This window comes from Equus caballus, chromosome 1, assembly GCF_041296265.1.
Source record: "Equus caballus isolate H_3958 breed thoroughbred chromosome 1, TB-T2T, whole genome shotgun sequence".
Lineage (NCBI taxonomy): Eukaryota > Metazoa > Chordata > Mammalia > Perissodactyla > Equidae > Equus > Equus caballus.
The window spans coordinates 199067058-199076971 of NC_091684.1; the positions used below are offsets into that span (position 1 = coordinate 199067058).

A 9914-nucleotide genomic window follows, 5' to 3' on the forward strand; every position below is an offset into this window, starting at 1 on the left:
TCTGGACAAAGTTAATTTGCATTGCTCTTTGACAAGAATCATTTGCATGCTAGCAATTTTCTACAAGTCAACTTTTACACTTACAAAGTTGTAAATATACTAATCGATAGTAAATGGCAAGTCAGATGAGAGCACCCACCCAGAGGATCAGATAATCCCCCAAACAGGTCTCCGGACAACCCTGCTCCACTCTGAAAAGACCTACTAATTTCCAAAGTTTGCAGCATCGCTCTTAACAGTACTTTGTGCATGTATTATATGGAAGAATTTAAAATTCATTATTTCATGAGATATACACAATCCTGAAGTGTGGTTATTATTAATCCCATTTACATGGATGAGGAAGCTAAAATCAAGGAGATGAAGAAATTTGTTCAAATTCAACCTAACTCATGATTACCCAGATCTGTTGACTCACACAATCCTTGCTTCTCTCGCTACAGTGTATTTATTGATGAAAGAAAACTGTTTTACTTTTTTTTATTGAGATACAGCATGCAATGGTAAGGGCAGAAGCCTTAAGTATGCAGGTTAATGACTTTTTACACATGAGGATGTGTGTGTCACCATGACCCAGATTGAGACGTCGAACATTTCTAGCGCCCAGAGCGCTGCCGTGCCTCTTTCCACTTGGCCACCATTACCACTAACCCGGGTGACCAGGGGTTTTACTTTTTTCTCTTGAGGTCATATTGGCTTATAACATTGTGTAAATTTCCGGTGTACATTATTCTATTTCACTTTCTGGTTAGTCTGCGTTATGCTCACCACTGATAGTCTAATTTTTGTCAGTCACCATACCTATGTGCCTCTTTACCCCTTTCGCCCTCCCCCTCTGGTGACCAGCAGTCTGTTCTCTTTATCCCTGTGTGTTCATCTTCCACACGTGAGTGAGATCATACGGTGTTCGTCTTTCTCTGTCCAGCTTACTTTGCTTAAGGTAACTGTGTTCTGACATCGACCACTGTGAGGTAGTTTTGCCTTTTCTTCATAAAATGGGATCATACAGTGTGCGCTCTCGTGCTCACGACTGTGTCTGTGGCACACGTCCGTGTTGCTGCTCGTAGAGGAGTCTTTCTGAAAACTGTGTACTCTTCCCTTGGGTGAGTACACCATAACTTATTTATTCCCTTGCTGAAGGACGTTTGAGTTGTTTCCAGTTTTTGGCAATAATGCATAAAGCTATTAAGAATATTTTTTATAGCCTTCCTCTGGGCAGAAGCACGCATTTTTGTTGGCTGTATACTCAGGAATCAGATTGTTGGGTTATAGGTTATAGGCATGTTTAGTTTCAGTGGGTATTCAAAAATGCCAAACTTTTTTCCAGAGGGGTTGTACCAGTTTATATTCCCAGCAGCAGGCAATGAGAGTTCCAGCACCTTCACGTCCTCGCCAACACTGGATGTTGTCATTCTTTGATTTTAACTACTCTGAGGTGTGAATAGGTATTGATTTGTGCTTCTGACTCAGGGCTTCTTTCACAGGTGAGCGTAACACACTGAAGAACATCGTGCCTTTTTGACTTGTTTCATTCTGTTCATTTTGAGTGCTGTGATCTTGATGCCATTTCCCAGTCAAATCTATTAGGTACAAATGCTTACTCATATTAGGAAGTTTCTTTAAATTTAGCATTGCATAAAAAGACTACGTTAGGAACCTCATCAATACTATTAAAAGAACTCTGTACTTTTAAATAAATCTAACCATAAATATAAACACATCAAACTGTAATTAATACAAAGAGCTTCAGAGTGGTTCCCTATACCGGGGCAATGGTGGGCACATGGTGCTCCATTAATGTTATGAATGGGCTCGACTGCATACCTGTCTTCTTTCACTGTCTGTTCTGAGTGGGGCTTTGCCATTTTCTGTTTAGTGTTTTGTGCTGGTCCACATTAGATCATTTACTAAATCAAGGCAGATTCACCCACTTATAGAAAATTTGCAGTTTCTGCAGATACTCTAAATTTAAATTTTGAACAGTCAACAACTGTATTCCAGATCTGGAGTTATTTTTGTTCCTACTGTACAAATTAGTACAACTGAGGGCTCTGAGCAAGCCCACTTTCCCTCAATGGCCAGACTGTGACTTTTCCCTTACTTCTCTTTACTACAGTGGGTGAGCGTTTGACAGGCAGCTATGATTTGGGGCAGGAAAAGAACAAACAAACAACCTGGCTTTAAATCCTATTTCCATCACTTACTGTGTGACCTTTGGCGAGTGACGTCCCCTCTGTGTACCACAGTTTCCTCATCTGTCAAATAAAAGAATAACAGCTCTGGCCTTGAGGGCGGAGAATTAAATGAGTTATTACTTGTAAAGCACTTAGAACAGTGTCTGACGCACAGCACGCAGGTACAGGTGTTGATTAAGTAAAATAAATTAAGAACCCACCTCAGTCTTCACTCAATCACTCAACTAGCCCCTCCTTGGACTCCTGTATCCTTTCTGAATGTTCCACTCTGGATACGTACGTGCTGTCATACCAACTTCCACACAACACTCAACACCAGAAGAGCGAGATGCTCGGGAACTAAGGACCCACTAAACACACAACACGCAGATCTGCAGGGCATCGTGTGAGCGACAGAAGCCAGACGCAAGAGGCTGTGCGTTGTATGATCCCACTTACTGGACATTCTGGAAAAGGCAAAACCTCTGGGATGAAACAGACCCGGAGCTGCCAGGGACCAGAGCTTGGGAGGTGTCAAGTGGGAAAGGGGCAGGAGGGGACTTGGAGAGCAATGCGGCTGTCTTACACCTTGATCGTGGTGGTGGTTACACAACCATGTGCATTCGCTAAAACTTACATAGCTGTTCTTAAAGGGGTAAATTTTGCTATATACAAATTTTACCTTAACTTTCTTTTATCAGTTACTTACATCTGGCAACCAGGGAGCCGCGGAGGACCCAGGAAGGCATTAAAATCCCTGTAAGAACGGGCGAGCTGCGTTTCTGCTGTCTGGTGGACTCAGTCCACCTGGGCAGCTTCCTCAGCAGCTACATGTCATTGTCAGAACCTGGAACCTGACGGCGTGCCACCTGTCTTTACTTTACTTGACTCCAGAACTTTCTCTATCCCTTATCATTTTGTCGTGGAGAAACTTCAGGTTCTGTGCTGTGTCTGTGGGCATCTTTCCATCAGTCACAGCCCGGTGACATGGTGCAAAGTTCCACACAAACTCTACCTTCAACCAAGAATCAGAAGCAGCTCCTTGAGCTGTTTGACTGCCCCTCCCCGTGGGCACAGCCTCAGGTCTCCACTCCGGGTCAGCCCCACAGCCGCCCCACCCCCGTCTCCTGGGGGACTCGGCCCTCTGTAAATGCTGCTCCGTAGTCCTCCCCCATGTCTGCCTCTGAAGCCTTGGTCCTCAAGCTGTGCCTGGGCATCACTCACTCCGGGGCCCCAGGACTTGTCCTGGATGGAGCTGAAGAAGGCTTTGGATCCGGTGAGCAGTGAGAGAAGAAAGCTGTGTCTGCCCTTTTGACCCGGGGTCACGCATCCAGGAGAGCAGTGCGACTGTCGATGCCACTGCAAGGGACTGCCGTCAGCCGACTCCTGCGCCTCATGCTAGGGGAGAGCCCTCGCCTCTCTCCTGAGTGAGTGGCAGCGCGTGAATTACAACACGTAACCAGTCCCTGAGGCTCCCCGCCTTGCAGCGTTCGCAGCCCTGAAACTAGGTTCGGTCACCCCGTGCAGCGCCTGAAACCTTACCGCCTACCGGAGCAGAGCAGAATAACGGGAGCCCTCGTGTGTCTGACACGTGTTTCCCAAGAGCGGAGTCACAGAAGGACCCTGAGGAGGGACCACAACGATCCGAAGCGGGTCTGGGAAGTCAGAAGCCAGGAAGTCTGAAGACATCCATCACGGTGGGAAATCAACCGAACGCCCAAACCCAGAGACTCACTGTTGTGAGGCGACGTGACGTGGGGACACTCGAGAGGACGGAGGGAGGATGAGGACAGCACCGTAGGAGCCAGAACTTTGATTTTCAGCAGCGGTTCTTACGTGCCACGGCAGGAATCAGCCACAACAGGCCCTCTCTCTGACCGAGCCGGAGCCTGGCAGGGAGCCGGAGCCTGCACTTCACAGCCCCCCGGGGTGCTGACGGGTCCCTGGTCTGGATGCCACACGTGCAAAGGCTCCACTGGGAAGAGCGCACCCCCCCGCCGTTCTGCATCAACTCATGTAATCCTGGCCGTGGCCCTACAAGGAGGATCCTGTTGTACCCGTTTCACAGATGAGAACACTGATGCACGGGGAGGCCACACAGCAGGTCGGCGGGGGAGTCTCAATTTGAACCCAGGTAATCTGTCTTCAGAGACCACGGTAACATTTCAACAGAACTGTTAAAGGGAAACAAAACGGACAAGCAAAATGTTAAGGCACATGGAAGAAAAAGAATAGGAAGAAATGAGAGGCAAAGGAGAAAATCACTCTGGAGGAATTAGGAAATTATTGTGAAAACTGGACCCGGCCCAGCCTACACAGGCAGGCACGATTCCAGGAGACGCTTTTCTTCAGGGCTGTAGGAGAGAGTGGTGGTCCTAATGGCGCCCCGACAATGCACACTCTGTCACGAAGAATAAATTGTGTCCCACAGACAATACATGAAATACAGCGTATTTAAGAAGGATGTTTCATGTGAGTTAACCCTGCACACAGCAGCCGGAAATCTCATCAAGGGAAACACGACGTCTCCGAACATTCTGCTCACGGAAGTTTTTACCCCACAATCTGCCATTTCCCATTGTCTAAAAGTCTCCTTTTTCGTCTCACCTGGAGGGACACCATGATGTCACGCTCATTTGCCCTCTCCTGACCTAAACTGCACTGAAACTGAGGTCCTTGAGAAACCCTCCTCTTCAGAGCCAGGACCGGGAGAGCTCATTCAGAAACGAGACGACAGTCCTGATAGCATCTGGTCTAGACAGAGGGACTCGTGACAGAAGGCACAATTAGAATCCTTTAGTCTGGAGTTGATGTCTTCAAATAAGTCTTCTGAAAACCTGAAGTCAGCTGCCTGGCTGCCTGCCTGACTGCAGGCAGGTCCTCTGCAGCTGCCCTGGGGCTCCGCGGACCTCACAGAAGCGCTGAGAAGCTGGCCCCTCGCTGTTCCTGCCGGGAGCGCGTGCCCTGGGGTCCCACAGTGGTCAGGGACCTGCTCAGGGTCCAAAAGTGACAAGATGGTGGTTTGGCCTGTGTTGCTGAGGGGTGGCCCACACGGGCCCCATTTTCACAGAGCACAGCTATTTGCCGGAATTGAAGGCAGAAAGAAGATTCCTCTTCCTCTGGTGCTGCTGAAGCAGCCGACGGAGGCCTTCGGCACGAGACCCACCATGTTGTTACGAAGCAGAAGAGACAAACGATCCAGTTAGGGCATAATCAGCTGAGCTGTCTCAGGTGCTTCTCTCAGGTTCTTACTGTAGCTCGCAGGGGCAGTCTTCAGGGCAGAGAAGGAAGACATGTCGCCTGTATATTAATGCGAATAAACAACTGTTGCGTGGACAGAAAAAGCACAACCATTGCTCTGCTTGTTTCCTCTGGAGAGTAGCTCTCATTCCTCTTTCTTGTTCTTCTCCCCTTGGTGCCTCCTCCCAGACGTTTCTAGACACTTGACGGTTTAGCTCTATGGAAACCACTCAAATATTTTGTGTATCGACTCTGCTCTCCCCTTCCGCTGATGCCCTTTCAAAGCCTCCCCACGAGGTCCTGCGAGGGTTTCTCCAAAATGCAAACCCGGTCATGCAGTGACCTTCTGGCTAAAACCTTCGATGGTTCCTCATTTTTCCATGTTGATTGAAATGTGGAGGAAGGTACTTCCCAAACTGGCCCGACCTCCCCCGTCACAGTGTCCCCCCTGCACCCGGCCGCCAGCTCTCATTCTGCCAGGCGTTCGTGGCTCCCAGAACCGGCTGCTCCGTCCCGCGCTCAAGCCCCACAGGCACTGCCTCACGGCAAAGCCCCTTGCTCCCACTCAGCCCTCAGCCGCCATCTCAACCGCCACCTCTGTTCTAAAGATGCTCCTGGAAACCCCAGCAAAATAAATCCTTCTCGTCCCTATGCCCCCTCCTCTCGTTTCCCCCATCTGTGCTCGCATGCTGTTTACACAGCTGTCCCAGCCACTGAACCCACTGGATGGAAGACACTCAACTTGCTGAGGTGAAAACATGGCCCCGTGGTCTTTCTAACGGCTGCTTCCCACCTGCTCCTGTGGCTCTCCCTTCCCTCTGGGCGGCCAGCTCCCTTAACATCTCGTTCTACCCGGAACTCCTCAGTCCCTCTGTTTGCTAAAACAGCCAGGCCCTCTTAACCGTCTCCTGTTTGGTTCAAACCCCTGTCCGGCTCCCCAGGGCAGGCGAGACTAGGCTGGGCAGAGGTGCGTCTGCTCTCTGACAGGATTTCCCTCCTTCTCGAAGGATCAGAGAGTGGAGCGGGAGCAGCCTTCCTTCGTCGCTTTCCTCCTCGGCTTCGGGGGTGGTGAGTTGCTGGCCACTGCCGTGTTTTTCACAGCTGGTTGGAGGTGCCCATCGTGTAACGAGTCAGCGTGGTCACAGCCCCAATCCCCGCTGGAGAGATTTCCTCTTCCCACGAGAATCCACAGCAACTCCCAGCTGACCCCCGACCCCCCGAGACATCACTCCCAGCACTCGACGTCCGTCCTCTGGGCCCCTTGCCACGACTTTTGCTGAAACAATTGGGGCCTCTTGTGTGGTTTATTGTTAGAGAAGTTCACCCGTTAGACACACAGGAGCTATAATCAACTCTGGAAAAGGGCAACATGTGCTCATGTGCTCAGGGCTAAAATAAATATCCTGAAAGACGCCTGATTTATTGTAGACTCTGTTTTTCTTCCTTTTTCTCCTGGATCTCAGGAATCTGCTTGTCTACGGGCTCACGGAGAGTATCACACAGAGCCCATCACTTTTTAAAATTTTGTGCTTTAAATCAAATAAAAATCCATTTGTCTTTAAATTATAATTAGACCTGGGTAAACCTGGCCCAGTATTCTCAAAGTGTGCTCTGAAGAACTCAGAGGCGCTCTGTGAGGACACTGGTCAGCAGTCAGATCCACCTGGGCGACACGGATTCATGAGAGTTGCCATTGAATCCAAAGCTCTGAGAAGTCCCGCAGTAAATAAGCCTGTTCAGTGCTCTGGAGCCTCACATTTTGCAAAACTATTTGAGCTCTGAATTTCCCGCCTCGGCTTTCTACCCTGTGTGACGTCTACCGACCGGGCTGGAACATGCTGGCTTTCGAGACCAGTTGAACGCCAGCGAGAAGACAAGAAATGGCAGCTCTGGGGCCGGGGGCTGCGGGCTCTGTGCCCTGGGGGACCCCAGGCCTGGCGGGTTCTCTCTGGCATCACTTCTCCAGCGTCTATAGGATGTGGGACACTTTACCTCATCACGGCCCAACCTTCCACAAGACAGGCCGTCAGAGGGACCTCTGATTCAGCTGTCGAAAATGAACAACAAACACCAGTAGCTCTCTGCGTGGGATTTTCAGTAAACCTATGGAAATTCTGCCTGATTACGTTCTTCAAACCTTTATATGAAGCTTTTGTCAAAAGGCAGAGAGATGTTTTTTGGAAAAGAAACAACAGATTAATTTTAAAACATTTGATTTTAAGATATGATGAAAAGTCAAGGAGATAAGTTATCGACGTTTTGTTTGCATATATGTAGACAGCAATGCAAAATATACAGATTTTACATTTTTTATATGCCAGTGATTTTATAGATATTATTAAACACAGAAAACACCCACGCTATGAAAACCATAGAAATCTGGATTAGTCAATTTTTGGCATGCGGTTTTATCAGGGTGTTACCAATCAATAAAAAAATAGAGAAATAACTGCATTTTGTCATTTCTTCAGAGTTATTGGATAGAAATAAAAATTGATCATCAAGCAAATATTAGAGCCTTTGGAATCTCAATTCTAAAATTATAAAACTACACAAATAAAAGTAATTCTAAAAATTGTCCACGAGATCCATGTTTTTGGTTTGGTTTTCAATCCAACTCAATTGTTCCGCCCCAGTTAAATATTTCAGAGTTCTTCTCAGTGGGCCTCCTGAGAAGTCTTCTGTCTTCCCGTCCCCAGGCCAGCTCCTCGCCCACAAACGAGGGGTTTCCCCTTTTCTTCCCAGTCTTCCCTCCAGCGAGGGGGAGATGCACTCCGTCCGCCCCCCGGAAGGAGCACCGTGTCTGACGACAGTGGCTCCTTTCCTCTCTTTTATGTGAGTAAAAGGCTTGAGATGAAATTCCGTCTTTGTAAACAGGACTTTTGATTCCTCGCTGCTCTCTCCGAGGTCTTTGTGTGGCGAGTGGCTGGGATCCCACTGCATTTACATGGCAACCAGGAAATCAGGCCTCAGAGTCGCCATGGCAACTGAGGGGGAGGGAGCATCCTCCTCCCGCAGCAGCCGTGTCCCTTCCCGGAGGCCGACAGAAGCTGCAGACAGAGGTCCTTCTGAACAGAACAACAACAGCGACAACGAATGCCTGTTGGCATCAAGACACCGTGTCCTGGCCCCCGAAGCGGGCTGCAGGACGAGGTATGCACAACCTGGCTGACACCACAGCCGGGCGCAGCCCCTCCCCAGCACAGGGCCCCTGGTCTCCCCCAGGTCTGTGAGCTCAAGTTCCGCCACGTTGCTCAGCTGCCTCTGGAGCTGCAGGTCTGCAAAGGGAAGCAGGTGCCCACGTTGTGCAAGGAGAGTGGGTGTCGGGGGGCGGGGCGCACAGCTCTGCTTCTATGGTAAGAAGTGGGGCAGGGGGGCTGCCCAGAGGAACGGAAGCGTCTGTTGAGTCTTGTTTCCGGCCACATCTGCTTCTGGGCTGAGGGGAGTCATATTTCAACTTAAAAAAGAAAATCATGTGAGGTTAACCAGTGAGATTATCTTTTACAAGCGTGACACTTACAATCCTCAACTCTAGGCAGACCATGTCCTAGAATAGACAAGAGGGGCCCCAGACCCCGGGTCAGCCCGGCTCCTGGATTTCTTCAGTCTGACCTCTGGGGAGCCAGAAATGACCCATCACTGATCACACTTATGACTGGACTGGAGAACCTACCTGATTTCAAGTCTTCCAACGGCAAAGCCCAACAGCCAGGAGATAGGAACGCCACTCCGTGAATGTGCATCCTTTGTAAAGTGAGAAAAAAACCTCTCGTTTTCCTCTTTTTGAAACAGCAGAACGTTACTCTTTTCCTCTTTTGAAGATGAAATGAGCAAAGTCTCGATTTCCGCCCTCCTTCCTCCAGACTGCCCCCCCCCCACACACACACTGTGCTGGGCTCAGGCGCCGGCTCCAGCATCCATCATTCACTTTAGAGGCCTCCTCACTCTTACTTCTCTCTCATTCAGTTTAGCAGCAAATCCTTACAGGTCTGGTTTCAAAATGCATCCTGAATTCAATCTCTCCCTCCACCTTTGTCGCCCACCATACCCAAGCCATCGCTGATCTCCAGATTCTCAAGGAGCCTCCTGACTGGTCCCCCAGTCCGTTCTTACCCCCTCCATCCCGTCCCAGGATGCGGGAGAGCATGCCGTGCGTGGCTCAGACCACCCCGCCCGCCGTGGCATGCACAGCTCTCAGGTACAGTGTGACCCACGGGCTCCACCTGGTGTGGCGCTGCCTGCCTCCCTCTGACACCCTGACACTCTGTCTGTGCCTTCGCTCCGTGGCGCTGGCCCCCTCCTGCTCTTTCAACTCGCCAAGCACTCCCTCCCCGGGGTCTTGCACTTGCTGGAGGACTCTTCCCACACATGGGAGCCCCCTGCCCTCACTTCCTTCACGTCTCCAAGTGTCCTCTCCACAGGACAACTTTGTGCCAGCCTGGGTCTTGGTAGGAAAGAGAAGACACACGATTTTTAGGAGAATGAAGGGACTAGTTCCAG

General features: G+C 49.8%; 1 long non-coding RNA gene across 1 annotated transcript; it reads right to left on the minus strand.

Annotated features, from left to right (window-relative positions):
* Positions 1-485: 485 nt before the first annotated feature.
* Positions 486-9610, minus strand: LOC102151027 (uncharacterized). The gene is made up of 3 exons (XR_011428939.1): positions 9528-9610; positions 9088-9158; positions 486-4348 (listed from the first exon to the last, which is right to left on the minus strand). It is a non-coding gene; the product is annotated as an uncharacterized lncRNA (long non-coding RNA).
* Between the last annotated feature and the right edge of the window lie 304 nt (positions 9611-9914).